Genomic DNA, 14,212 nt, shown 5'->3' with positions numbered 1-14,212 from the left:
CGTGTAATATAATCTTTCCGTCACCTAACGTTCCAATCGAGAGAAAGTCATGGTATGATAAACTCATAAATTCAGTAACTATGTGTTCGAGCTCATCAGTGTGATTAGATAACACCTCAAAAAACTCTTTTCTAATTAATCATATTAGTTTGACCAATAATTTTCTTGTCACATTAACGGTAGACCACATAGGACGTTCGCTTCACTTTAATAAGGGTGACAAATCATATCGATGAGCACCTATCTTTATGCATCAACGATGCGAGACCACATAAATGAATGTTCCCACCTTGCAATTAAATGGTTCGACGCATCAGCAAATCCCACATATCAATACATAAGACAACTATATTAGTTCAAGCAAAAAATCATTTATACAATCGTAACTTAATGACAATATTATTATTTACCATACCATGTGGTCAGTCATTGGTATCACGTTTGGTATGTTGTTCTTCAACAATTACTCACGAGTTTACTATTAATATCACATGTTATGTGGTATGTGACTCATCACCTTTAATCATTAGTATCCTATACTAATCAAGGTAATAAATTACGTGCTAGTCTGTAATCGAATAATCAGAGTTCTCATCTGAATAATCTAAGGAGCAGAAACATTTAAGAAATCTCGTTATTAAATAATTTTGTCATATATTCTTAATACTTTAAAAATAAAACTGTCAAACAAGAAATGCATGACTCTTTCATACAACAAACTAGAGGCGAGTTGATAATGAAAACTTGTCTTTATATAGATATATAAAAATACATCAAATATATTTACAAGCACATTAGATGTTATCTAAATCTAACGTAAAAGTACAATATTAACATTTAGTATAGTTTTTCTATTTTTTCTTTTTTAAGAAACTTTTTATCTTAGAACAATACTCATTAAAAACTAAGATTTGAGGCCAATAAGATTAAACTAAACATAACCATCAAATAAAATGAAGCAATAACAAGAAAACGAAATAAAAAACCATGGTTATGTCATAATAATATTTAAATAAATGAACAAATATATTACTAGAATTGCCTAAGTCCTTGTATCTTAAAAATATTGTATATCTGTTTCATTATCAACGTTGTTAATCATAAGTTAAAATGATTCATATTTAATAATAGATACTAACAATAATAATAACATAATCTCAATGTTTTATTTGTTTGTTAAGCAATTGATCATTGTTATTATTTGCTTGAAGAAATGGATTATTATTGTTATCATATATAAATATAAAGTGAAAATTTCTTAGTCTAAAAGTTAAAAGTAATAATTTACATACCTCAACAGTATAAACAAAAAGAAATATAATAAATTCACTATTTTTTCATTAATTTTACTTTTATTTCTTTATGAAAAAAAAAGAGTTTAAAGTCACATTCACCATACATAATTAAAGGTGACCCAGCTATATTTTAATTTCATACCTTTTTAGAGAAAATCATTAATAATTTTACCTTTTTACTTAAAAAAATAAATTATATAATATGATGTGAAATTATTTAATAACAACCTAACTTAACATGATTCAACCCCCAAAAGTAATGAAGAATCCAACCAATACCAACATCTATTCAACCCCACGACTAATGATAATCCAACCAATGCAAACCTCTAAATTACCAAGTCTAATTAATATTATAGGCAAATTTATATTTTTCTTTTTATATTTTATTTTTTTATGTAATTACTTAAATTTTTCATTATTTCATTCATTGTTATATTTATATTTTCGAATCAATTTTAACTCTTATATTTTAACATATTAAAGTACAAAAGTTAAATTAACTTGAAAAAATTAAAATGATTATATAAAAATCAAAAAAATATATAAATAAAGATATAAGTTTGGCCAATATTGTTTAAATTCTTTGCTTGTGTTATGACGATAACTTCGTGATATTGAACTTGTAAAAAGGGTTTCTTATTTTTAAGTACTTAATAATATTTATGAGTTTGGATATATTTTTAGTTTAGAAATCAAAAATAATTTGGAGAATGACACCCAACCACTTGTTCCCACGCAACGTCATATGAATAAATAGATTGCGAGTGGAGTTTGTATGATTTATTTTAACCTAAAAGTATATTTATGTCTATAAATTTTTATATTTTTTCTTGTATAATCTTAAATTTTTTGTGATTTTAAATGTTACTGGATTTAAGCCAAAAATATATTTACTGGGAACATTGTGCTTTGTGATCATTATTCTTTTTTCTATTTTTAGTTCATTTTTAATTTTTTAAAATAATGAAAACATATATATTTTTATATTTTTAAAAATATATTTTCAAATATAAAGAAAATTTTCATGATTACAAATATACCCCCAAACTGCATAAAACCACTTATTTAAACAACTAACTAGCAAGTAATACGCATGCGCGCTGATGTAAAAGTTTTTTGACATCTCTCTAATAACATCTCCCCAACTCTCTATTTTTGACTTCTCAACTTCCGCTCTCTGGCTATATCTCATTTCTTTCTGATGTGTCAAGCATCCCTTTCGATTACATTTTTTGTAAAAAAATACTAACCCTAAACTGACCCTATCTTCAATCCTCTTAGACGATAAGGTGATCAACAATTCAAACACATTAGTAACCCAACCAACCTACATAGCCCAACTGAAAGAGATGTAAGAGACATTACAGAGATAGGAGATGTAGCCAAAGAAAGAGAGGGGGTTGAGGAGACACCAAAGAATTGTCACGTTAAGACTCATGTCAGGTGTTTAAATGAATAATTTGTATAGTTCATATGCATATTTGAAACCACAAAAAATTAAAACACAAATATATTTTTGGCCTAAATTTAGAGACATTTAAAATCACGAAAAATTTAAGATTTAAAAAAATACAAAAATTGAAGAATATAAATATGCTTCCTTCCTTCCAGAAAAGAAAACAAGCATGCGAGATAATCATAGGCAGCCAGGATGATGATATGTTATTTGCTACATAAAGTCAGCTCAAGATGCTGACTTATTATTAGCGTTAACAAGGACAAATTGACAAATAAGCAGAGCATAGACACGCATCTAAAAATCAAAATCATGGGTAAACATTGTAGGGAACAGTTGCATCATGGACCTTATACAAATTAAAGAGGGTGTTAACTACTGCAAAGAACTACTATTTCCGGGCAAGGCAGGGGGAGGCTGATATATGATAGATGACCCTATGTCAAAGCACAATGATCATATATTGCCACGATTAAATGGTTTTGTAGACATCAGACCATGATTTCTAGGTGCTTATTACTTATCACTAATTAAAAAAAAAAAAAAAAAAAGATGCAGAATTGATGTTGCAATATAAACTTAAATTGTCAAGTAATAAATGATGATATAGAAGCAAAATAATAATATTAGGACTGATTTAGCATCGTTTAACTTCAAGTAAATACGCAATTTATATTGATAAATCAAATCTTACACAGAAAATGATACAACAAACCACTCCAACTATCTTGAATGACTGGGATTTCACCAGTGGTTGAAATCGTGGTTGTTCAAATAAAGGTAACTTGCTTGTCCATTAAATCTTACACAGAAAATGATGCAACAAACCACTCCAACTATCTTGAATGACTGGGATTTCACCAGTGGTTGAAATCGAGGTTGTTCAAATAAAGGTAACTTGCTTGTCCATTAAATGATGTTATTGGCAGAGGCGAAAATCCGACATAGTCCCCCTCTACCTTGGCTAGACATATTTCAGCAATGTACTTGAAAATACTGCTTTTCTGGGCAAAAGGTTGGGCTGCATATTCATCAATTGGCATCCACTACAAAGACAGGTCCCAGTAATGCAAAAGACCATTGTCAATTGTTGCACACATTGCTCAACATTAAAGCTATACATAATGTATCTTAAAACAAGCATTCAGATGAAGGCTCTCAAGAAAGGAAAGAAATGAGTAATAGAACCTGCCTATTCCATATAGAACACAGGAGGTTGGAAGTTGGAACAGCCAGCCAAATGAATCTATTTATCAAGTCATCTAGTCTACATATCTTTATTAAATAAATTGCATTAAAGAAGTATCAACTGAGTGCCTCTCATGCACAGAACAACAGCTAGAAATAAAAACATGTAGAGTGATGCACCATAAAACTGCACTGCAGAGCATCATTCGATGTCCAAAAAGACGGTTAGATTTGCCTTACCCTACCAAAGAGCCAACAAAACAGAGGGGACTAAAAAGGGTTCCTTAACCAATTGTCAATGGCTTGGACTTTTACCAACAACCGTGCGGCACTTAGTTGCAATCCGTGACAACCAAGTCAGCCTATCCTCCAAACAAGCTATAAAGATAGCTAAAAAACTTTAGAAGGTAAGAGAGAATGCAAAAACAAATGAAAAGCACTTAAAAGGAAGGTTGAAAAGGAAAGAACTTCTATTGCTTTAAAGAATGCTTTACAAGGCTTTTGATTCTGCTTCATACCTACAAATGAATGCATACTCCTATTTATAGCCTTCCACCTCAATAGACAGCGTAGATCAATTTAATCCTACGGTGGTTATGGCTCCTCTAGAAACTTCTCCCACTTCTGCCATATTCTAGAATATTCTACACAACTCTGTAAGGTTCAATGGTGTTCTACAACCTTTCAGACTACTCTAAACTAATCTAAACCTTTCTAGGCTAGTCTACACATTTCTAGAGTCTTCTAAAACATTCTAGAACATTTTGGGTTATCCTGGAACATTCTAGAATTTTCTAGGATCCTCTAGGGCATTCTACACACTTTAAATAATATACAACACCAAGAAGGGTTTTGCCTAATCCAAACCTCCATTGGGAAAAATTGGGGCAGAATGCGACATTCTCCCCCACCTATTATGCAATGCCCCCATTGAAGGATCTATACGAAGAAGGTACTGCTCTACACACATTTATTGAATGATAAACCGGCTTAAATACAAATGGATATTGCTAATAATAGAATCAAAAACTACCCCACAAAATCAGGTGGCTTATTAACCGTAAATGACCAATTCTTCCTCAACTAATCTTGACCTGATCACATAGGAAAAGAGATCTAAAACAGTCTTTACACAACAATCTCCTCCTGAGCTCTTTTGCTGGTGACTCCAAGCTTCAACCTCAAATTTTCAAACCTTGCCATTGACAATGGCTTGGTGAAAAAATCTGCCAATTGATCAATTGACGGACAATATAACAGCAACACTTCATGATCTTGTACTGCTTCTCGTAGAAAATGGAATTTTAGTTTGATATGCTTGGTCTTGCCGTGAAATACAGGATTATTGCTAATTGCAATTGCTGAACTGTTATCGCAGTGAATTACAGTAGGAGCTGACTGAACCTGACCCAAATCTGCAAGCACATTTCTTAGCCAAATAGCCTGTTTTGTTGCATCAGAGGCTGCAATATATTCTGCCTCTGCAGAAGACTGAGCTACAACTTCTTGCTTCCGAGAGTTCCAACAGAAAAAATTTGCTCCAAAAGCAAACACATACCCTGTAGTACTCTTGGAATCGTCTGGACAGCCACCCCAATCAGAATCAGCGTAGCCAATGAGCTCCTGATTGGCAGTGTCGGAGAACCATATACCCAACTTCCGAGTGCCTTGCAGATACTGAAGTATTCTTTTTGCAGCAATAAAATGATTCTTTGAAGGCTTTGACATAAACCGAGAGAGAATACTAGTAGCTAGCATAATATCTGGTCTGGTGGTACTTAAATAGAGCAAGCTGCCAATGATTCTTCTGAAAGTTTTGCTATCAGCTCCTTGAGTTCCATCAGCTTTAGAAAACTTCACATTAGTAGCCATAGGAGTTGCAACTGCTTTAGAATTTTCCATTCCGAACTTCTTGAGAACACTTGAAATGTACTTCCGTTGAGAGAGGAAGATGCCACTCGGAAGCTGCTCTATCTCAATTCCAAGAAAGTAGGACATAACACCCAGATCAGACATGTCAAATTCACGCTGCATCTCCTTCTTAAACTCAACAATTTCTTGCTCATCATTTCCTGTAACCAGAATATCATCAACATAGATACTTACAATGAGGATTTTGCCCGGCTTCTTCCTTACATAAAGTGTGAACTCGCTTTGGCTTCTTTGAAAAAATAGTTTTTGCAAATGTGAATCGACACGACCATACCAAGCTCTCGGTGCTTGCTTCAAACCGTAGAGAGCCTTTTTTAACTTGTACACCTTTTCTTCCTTTCCTTGCACCACAAAACCTTCAGGCTGCTCTACATATATATTTTCTTCAAGATACCCGTTCAAGAATGCTGACTTGACATCCAGATGATAGACTTTCCATTGACTTTGAGCTGCGAGAGCAACAATAAGCTTCAAAGTCTCGTGTCGCGCAACTGGTGCAAATGTTTCAGTAAAGTCAATTTCTGGAATTTGATTGTAGCCCTTGACAACGAGTCTTGCTTTCAATCGATTTAAAGACCCATCGGAATTTTCTTTGCGTTTGAAAACCCATTTTAGGCCAATTATTTTTCTGTTTGTAGGCCTGTCAGTGAGTTCCCATGTCTCATGTTTGTTGATCATTCTCAATTCTTCTTTCATTGCTTTACGCCAGCCTTCAATCTGAACCGCTTCATCATAAGAACTTGATTCAAGAATCGAAACATTACATCGAGCATAAATATCTGCAAGAAATCGTGTTCCACGAACTGCTACTTCAGATTCTGCATCTGAATATTCAGCATTCCGTTCAAAATTTTCTTCTTCTGGTTGCTGAAAAACAGTCTTCTTTTGCTGTTCAATGATGCCTCGATTTTTAGACCAGTCCCACTTGCTATTCTCAACAAATTTGACATTTCTCGAAGCTACAATTTCTCTGGTTGCAGGCTTAAACAACCTATATCCCTTTTGGTTACTGCAGTAGCCAATGAAAATTGCTTCTACAGCTCGCGAGTCAAACTTGTCGTGGTTAACCTCTGAGTTCAAGACGTAGCTAAGACTTCCAAAAATTTTCAGGTGACTGAGAGAGGGTTTTATTCCAGTCCAAGCTTCATATGGTGTTTGATGTTTGAGAGCCTTTGTCGGTAAACGATTTAGGATATAAGTAACCGTGTTTACGACTTCTGCCCAGAGGAATTTCGGCATATCCTTCTCAAATAACAGACACCTAGACATCTCAAGGATTGTTCTGTTCTTCCGTTCGCAAACACCATTTTGTTGCGGACTGTAAGGCAGTGTAAACTCATGATGAATACCACACTTTGCCATATAATCCTTGAACATTGAGGAAGTATATTCCCCACCGTTGTCGGATCTAAATCTCTTAATCCTGCAACCAGATTCATTCTCAACTAATTTCTGGAATTTCTGAAACTCGCAAAGAACTTCAGCCTTCTGCTTCAGAAATCGAACCCATATCATACGTGAGAAATCATTAACAAACAAAAGAAAATACTTACTTCCATTTAGAGATTCTGTTCTCATGGGACCACAGACATTGCTATGAATTAGCTCCAATTTTCCAGAAGCTCGACGAGAGTTTCCTGAATGAAACGGAAGCTTGCATTGCTTTCCGAATTGACACACTTCACATACAGTATTAGTAGTTTCAAAACATGGCAAACCAGACCCAAATTCAGACAAGAGTTTCAGGTTTTTCGGATTGCAATGTCCTAACCGTTTATGCCACAACTCAAAATCATTCATAGTGCTGGACATTGCTTGCATTTCAAACTTCATAAACGTCAATGGAAAACTTCTATTCCTCATGCTGACTTTGAATAATTCAGTACCATTAGAGTCCAAAACTAGACATGCATTATCCTCAAAATGCAGAATTAATTTCTCTTCCACCAACTGAGGTATACTTAGAAGATTTAAGACAAGCTTTGGTATGTATAACACATCAGATAAGTGCTTAACTCCAGCATAAGTATTTATAAGAACCGTACCTTTGCCTTTCACTTGAGAAAGAACAAAAGAAGAGATAGGATTTCAAGAGATGCAAGGCAGGTCCCGTAGAAAACAAAGGGCTCTGATACCACTTGAAGGATCTATACGAAGAAGGTACTGCTCTACACACATTTATTGAATGATAAACCGGCTTAAATACAAATGGATATTGCTAATAATAGAATCAAAAACTACCCCACAAAATCAGGTGGCTTATTAACCGTAAATGACCAATTCTTCCTCAACTAATCTTGACCTGATCACATAGGAAAAGAGATCTAAAACAGTCTTTACACAACACCCATTGCGGCTATGTGAGGCCTTGGTGAAATTCTTTAATCTTCTGCTTAAACTGCCACAAATCAAGCTCGTGTTCCCAACTAACCTCATTGTTCGATTGTCCCCTCCATCTCACCAAGTACTCTGTGTAGCTTGGGTGAGTACCACGCCTCGGGATGACTCGATGAGCTAAGATCTCCGCCACCTCTTGCTCGTGCAACGTGGTGATGGTTGCAGGAGCTCTTGAAGATTCACCCCTACTCGAATCCTCCTTGTCGGCATGGTATGGTTTCAAAAAGCTCACATGAAACACTAGGGGAATCTCTAAGTGTGATGGGAATCTTACCCGACCCGATATGCTAGCTTTCCGATCCTCTTTTCCACTGGAAAGGGTCCTTCATACCTTCATACAAGGCCCTTATAATAATGTGAGAAAGTGTGGACTTGATGGGGAAGGAGCTTCACCATCACTAAGTCTCCCTCCTCAAACTCACGGTGCTTCCACTTCTTATCTGCCCACTTCTTCATCTTCTTGGTTGCCTTAAACAAGTAGGATCATGCTAGCTCTACTTTTTCCTTCCAACCCTTGACAAATTTGTAAGCATACGGGTTTTTTCCACTATAACTCATAGCCAACGTGCGTGGAGTCATTAGTTGTTGCCCCATTGTTAGCCCAAACGGGCTTGTCCCTGTGGACTTGCTCTTTTACAAGTTATACGAGAATTGGGCAATGTCTAACAATTTCACCCAATCCCGTTAGTTAGCATTTATGTAGTGCCTAAGGTAAATCTCCAATAAGGTATTCACCATTTCCATTTGGCCATCAGTTTGCGGATGAAAGCCTGACGACAAGTTAAGCTCAGACCCCAATATCTTGAATAGCTTCGTCCAGAACCTCCTAGTGAAATGGGTGTCTTGATCGCTTATTATAGTTTGTGGAATCCCCCAATACTTGGCCACATGACAGAAGAATAACCTCGCTGCATCTTCTACATTAAACTTAACTGACATAGGGATGAACACTCCATATTTGCTGAAGCGATCCACCACAACCATGATGTTGCCACACCCACCAACTTTTGGTAAGCCCACAATGAAGTTCGTGGAGACACTTTCCCATGGTCTCTCCATAATGGGTAATGGCTCTAGCAATCCCGTTGGATGACCATGATCAATCTTGTCTTGTTGGCACACAAGACAAGTCTTCACATAAAGTTCAACATCGTCTTTCATTTGTGACCAATAATATGCATCCTCTACAAGTGCCATAGTACGATGCATACATGAGTGTCTTGCCTATTTGGAATCGTGGCACTCCTTGGTGATCTCCTTCCTCAAACCTCCCCACTTTGGCACATAGAGGCGATCTCCTTTGGTGATAAGCAGTCCATCCCTTAGCTAAAATCGGCGCGTCTTCCCTTGCTTCGCCAATTTTCCCAAACTTTTGGCTTGTGAATCATGCTCAAGTCCCTCCTTAATGCAATCTACCAAAGGAAACAGTGGTTGAGTGATGGCAGCTAGCTCGACCTTCCTACTTAGTGCATCTGCCACTAAGTTGGCCTTCCCTGGCTTGTACTCCATCACGAAATCAAATTCAGCCATGAAATCTTGCCATCTAGCTTGCTTCGACGTCAACTTCTTCTGCTTGAGGAAGTAACTTATAGCCACATTATTAGTCATCACAATGAACTTGGATCCCAACAAGTAATGCCTCTAAGTTCACAAGCAATGTGTAATGCCCCGTTCTTCCAAAGCGCACGTTAACTCGAGATTTCGGGGATATTTTTTTTTTTTCAACATACACTCTAACATAAATTAAACCCCGACAATCCTGATCTACCATCTCAGCATATCAACTTACAGTAATAAACTAAGACAAGTAATATCATCATATCAGCAGATGCAAGATTGAAACCTCAATGATACATAATCGTAATTCTTTTATTCATAATATAGAATCCGTACCATTGTTTGACATGACATTTCAAAACAAAATACATAGAGACTCATCTTTCAACAACTACTACTAACACCTCGATCATAGACAAAATATATGCTAAAGATTTTCAACGAAACGACGACTATGTCTTGAAAACCTCCTTTCCTTTGGCGCCGTTACTTTCACCTGGAACGTTTGAATATTCCAGGGACAAAGTCCAAATTAGATAATGAATTATCTAAGCGAGAGTTAAAAAATATTTTCATGAATATATGCAAAACCATGAATAAAACCGACAAATCCCACTATGTCCCAACTCAAGAGAATCTCACACAACACTTAACCTTAATTAGGGAAAATGCAATCTATCTAAAGACAACATAACAACGACGACACATTGATATAACACAATTCTGCTTAAGAGGGACAACATCAACACATGAACCCGAGAATCATCCCACTATCATGTCAGGCACTACGTTCCCACTCAAAAAGCATCCCAGATCTCAACACAACCCTGGCCACAAGAGGATCACATCAGCACTGTCCCCGGAATCAACGTTCACCTCAACAATAATGTTATTTCTCAAAGGAACCTGGGGTGGTGTCCACTCTCAGCCCCGCCACTTGAGTACCATAGGGTAATGTCCGTCTTAGCCCCATCCCAAGTGGGTCACATAGCATTAATCCTTGGCATGCATCCCGAGTGCTATCACTCAAGTGCCATAACACAAGTTGACAACCCACATCCCACATGGACAACACATAAACATGCCAATGCCACAACACATAACATGCATAATTTAAAATCAACATTTCAATGCATGAATTTATAACGCACGAAATTTAATGCATAGGTATAAAACAATTTGGGACGAACCTCCCACATAAAACCAACCTATCGCAGATCAAATCGTTTGTATAAACAAATCAAGTATAGGGTCAAATGGTTCGAATGTAAGGATATCACGAATGATCGAGTGAATGGTTAGTCTGATGTGGCATAACCAAGCTGTCAATATTAGGTTCAAAAATGGATGATATGAATCATCGAAATTTGAATCTAAGGATAATTTAGTGACTCTGAAAATGAGATGTGTAGATCAAAGATCCAAGGGATTGGGTTAAGTGAGAGGTCGAAGATGGATGGCCGTTGCAAGAACATGAAGATATTCGCAAGGAAAATCTATTGGTAAGATGTGAGGTTGTCTTTATTAGACGTCATGCAAATGCACTCTTTAGTTGAGAAATGACTTGAGAATGCAAGTATGAGTGGTGTTGGAAACACTATGAGGGAATTGTGATATGTTAAGTTCTAGTATGTAATTGTGGCATATCACAAAGGAGTCAATCGTGAAACGTTCTTCCATGAGATAAGCGTTGTGAGGCTCAAGGGGTAGATTAACCTCAGTGTCTAGTGTGGCAATGCTAGAGGGATCATGAGATAGGTCATTTTGGGCATATGCCTCGAGGATAGAGTTGGGTTGCATGGAAAGAGCTATCCAACATGTAAAGTGGATATGGTAGATTTGATGCATGCTCACAGGCCGTATAGGCACTACCTATTTGGTGATGTAATCACTGGTGACGAGGGCCTAGGACGTGTGTTCTTGCAGAAAGAGTTAGACATGAGGCGGCGACAGTGAATGGTAGTTATTGGAGGACTACGACAAGATTGTGCAGTTCACTCGGGGTGTACCCGTGTGGGGGTCGACGCTTGGTGTAGGAGTAAGCCTACTATGTGATCGGGTTGATGGTGACAGCCTGTGTGTTGGCTGACGGTGAGTGTAGTGTCTAGGAAGGACTAATTTAATGGTCGCAGGCCAACACTTAGCTGGATCTGAAGAAGGAAATACGTAAGGCAGTGAAATCTTGGTGAGAAAGATTTCGAGTAGTAGAGCATGGCTAACCTAGAGCCTTGATGATGAGTTGTGCGATGGAAATCTCAGTTCAAGGTAGAATTATTGTACCTCACAAGAGTTGCTTGTTAGGTGGTAACGACCATAAAGAAAATGATGAAAGACCTAGGCAACTGAGATTGTGACTACAGTTCAGTGTGCCAAGTGGGCTTAGGGATTCGAAAGTCTGTGAGAAGGGACACGTGAATAAGTTATGCCTTGTGCAAGCCGTATGGGGACCTAAATCGTTATTTTGGATTTAAGGTATACTTAAGAAAAGAATCCATGTAGGTTCTTGAGGTTCGGTTGTTCATCAGCATATAAGAAAATGGTTGGAACCAGGTAACGTGATCTAATTTGAGATCTTTAAAGATAAATCGATTTGGAATTTCCTTAAAGGATTGATTTTAAGGGCCATTGAGAATTTAAGGATTTCGTGATGAGACTTCAAAGTTTTTCAAGAAGAAATCCAGCGAGTCTTTAGGAAATAATAGAGTTTGAATCTCTTAAGCTGTGAAACCCATGATCAGCGAAGACTGGAGTACTATAGGTGACGTAAGTACCTACATGCTCTAGTTAATGGGATGGTTATAAATTCTTGTCTTTGTGGTTATGTGAATCTATGACAAGCTTGAGAGAAATAGGTGATGACAGATGTGCTAGGATGATAGGTTGTAGTAGGAGATGTTTCATTCCTAATAGACCTAAATCTATTAGAGATCCAGGATCTTTGATTTTGAAGAAAGGAACTCTTGTATGGCTAAACGGTTGGTCTAGTTAGCACTAATGGGCAAATTATGAGATGTATAGCTGGACAATCATTAAAGATCATGTTAGCGAGCTATGCATATAAGAAGCTTGTGGATATGTGGTGTAGGCACAAGCGGTCAGTGAAAAGCCGTAAGAAAGTTGAGGTAGTGAGAGAAATACCGGAATGTATTCTCGAAAAATTTATTGAGAGTATTTCTTAATAATGAGTATGAATTTTCCATTGATAGCTTGAGATTATTAGATGCTTAGCTATGTGTGGCTTGACTGAGGATATAAATTATTAGGCTTTCAGTGAATGATAATTAAGAGTCAATATCTTTTACCTCGAAATGATGAATTATTAACCAATTGCAAGAGGCTGAGATATTTTTCTAAGATTGATGTGCAATCAAGGGTAAGATAAGGGAATGAGACATTCCTGAATGACAATTAAGATATGATTTGATGTTGCCTTATGATCCACCAGTTGCATTAAAGTCGCAATGGTGATTGTATTTGTTGATAATATACTGGTGTACTCCTTGGATAGGGAAATGCATGAGGAACATTCAAGATAATGTTGGGAACTCTTAGGGAGCACCAGTTGTACACCAAATTCTTCGAAGGTGAGTTTTGGTGGTCCTGAGTGGCATTGTTGGCAGCATCATGATGGGTGTTGTAACCGAGATTTGTTGCTAGGTCGTAACAAAGGTGATGAGAGCATGAGGCTCCATAAGGGTGAACATGAGATCGAAATTCATTATCATAGGCACCATGAGCTTAGGGAGTTCAGAAAAGTCAGATGTCCTGATAAGTTTCGGGAGACGATTCGAAGTTTTGGAAAAAGGTGGATCCAAGCAAAGATTGGTAACCTAAGTAAGTGTAACTCCAAAGAGGATCAAGGATCCATGAGGTTTGGAATTAAGGCTAATACTATAAGAGGTACCAAAAGTAACGAAAGTTGGGACAATTGTAACTCTCAGAGACGGGACAGGAGGCTATAGCTTAATGATAGCACCATGGGTGTGTAGCCTGTAAGAGCGGATCCGAGCCTAACGACCAAGGCAGAAGACTAGTGATGGGCATGTGACTAATGACTGGAACGGCTGGTAGGCCAGCTCGCAATATGGGTGTAAGGCCCATGAGTCAGAGCTACATAGTGAACTACGAAGATAATCAGATGTCAAAGTGTTGAAATCCTGAATGATTTGAAGGGGATTTGGAGGAGATTGTGGTAAGAGATTGAGATTGAGAGATCCAATATTTGGAATGTTTAGGCTGATTATGTGGGTGTAATTTTATGTTTCCATATTTGTTCTCTTCGTTCATGTTAAATAAGGACTAAGCATGTAAAGGGTAGTAAGACTTATGGAATAAAAGTCTTATTCGATTTCCATATTCTCATCGTCTTCATGGTATCAGAGCC

The sequence above is a fragment of the Diospyros lotus genome, chromosome 10, assembly GCF_014633365.1.
Source record: "Diospyros lotus cultivar Yz01 chromosome 10, ASM1463336v1, whole genome shotgun sequence".
Classification (NCBI taxonomy): Eukaryota; Viridiplantae; Streptophyta; class Magnoliopsida; order Ericales; family Ebenaceae; genus Diospyros; species Diospyros lotus.
Note: the sequence above shows the minus strand (reverse complement) of the source record.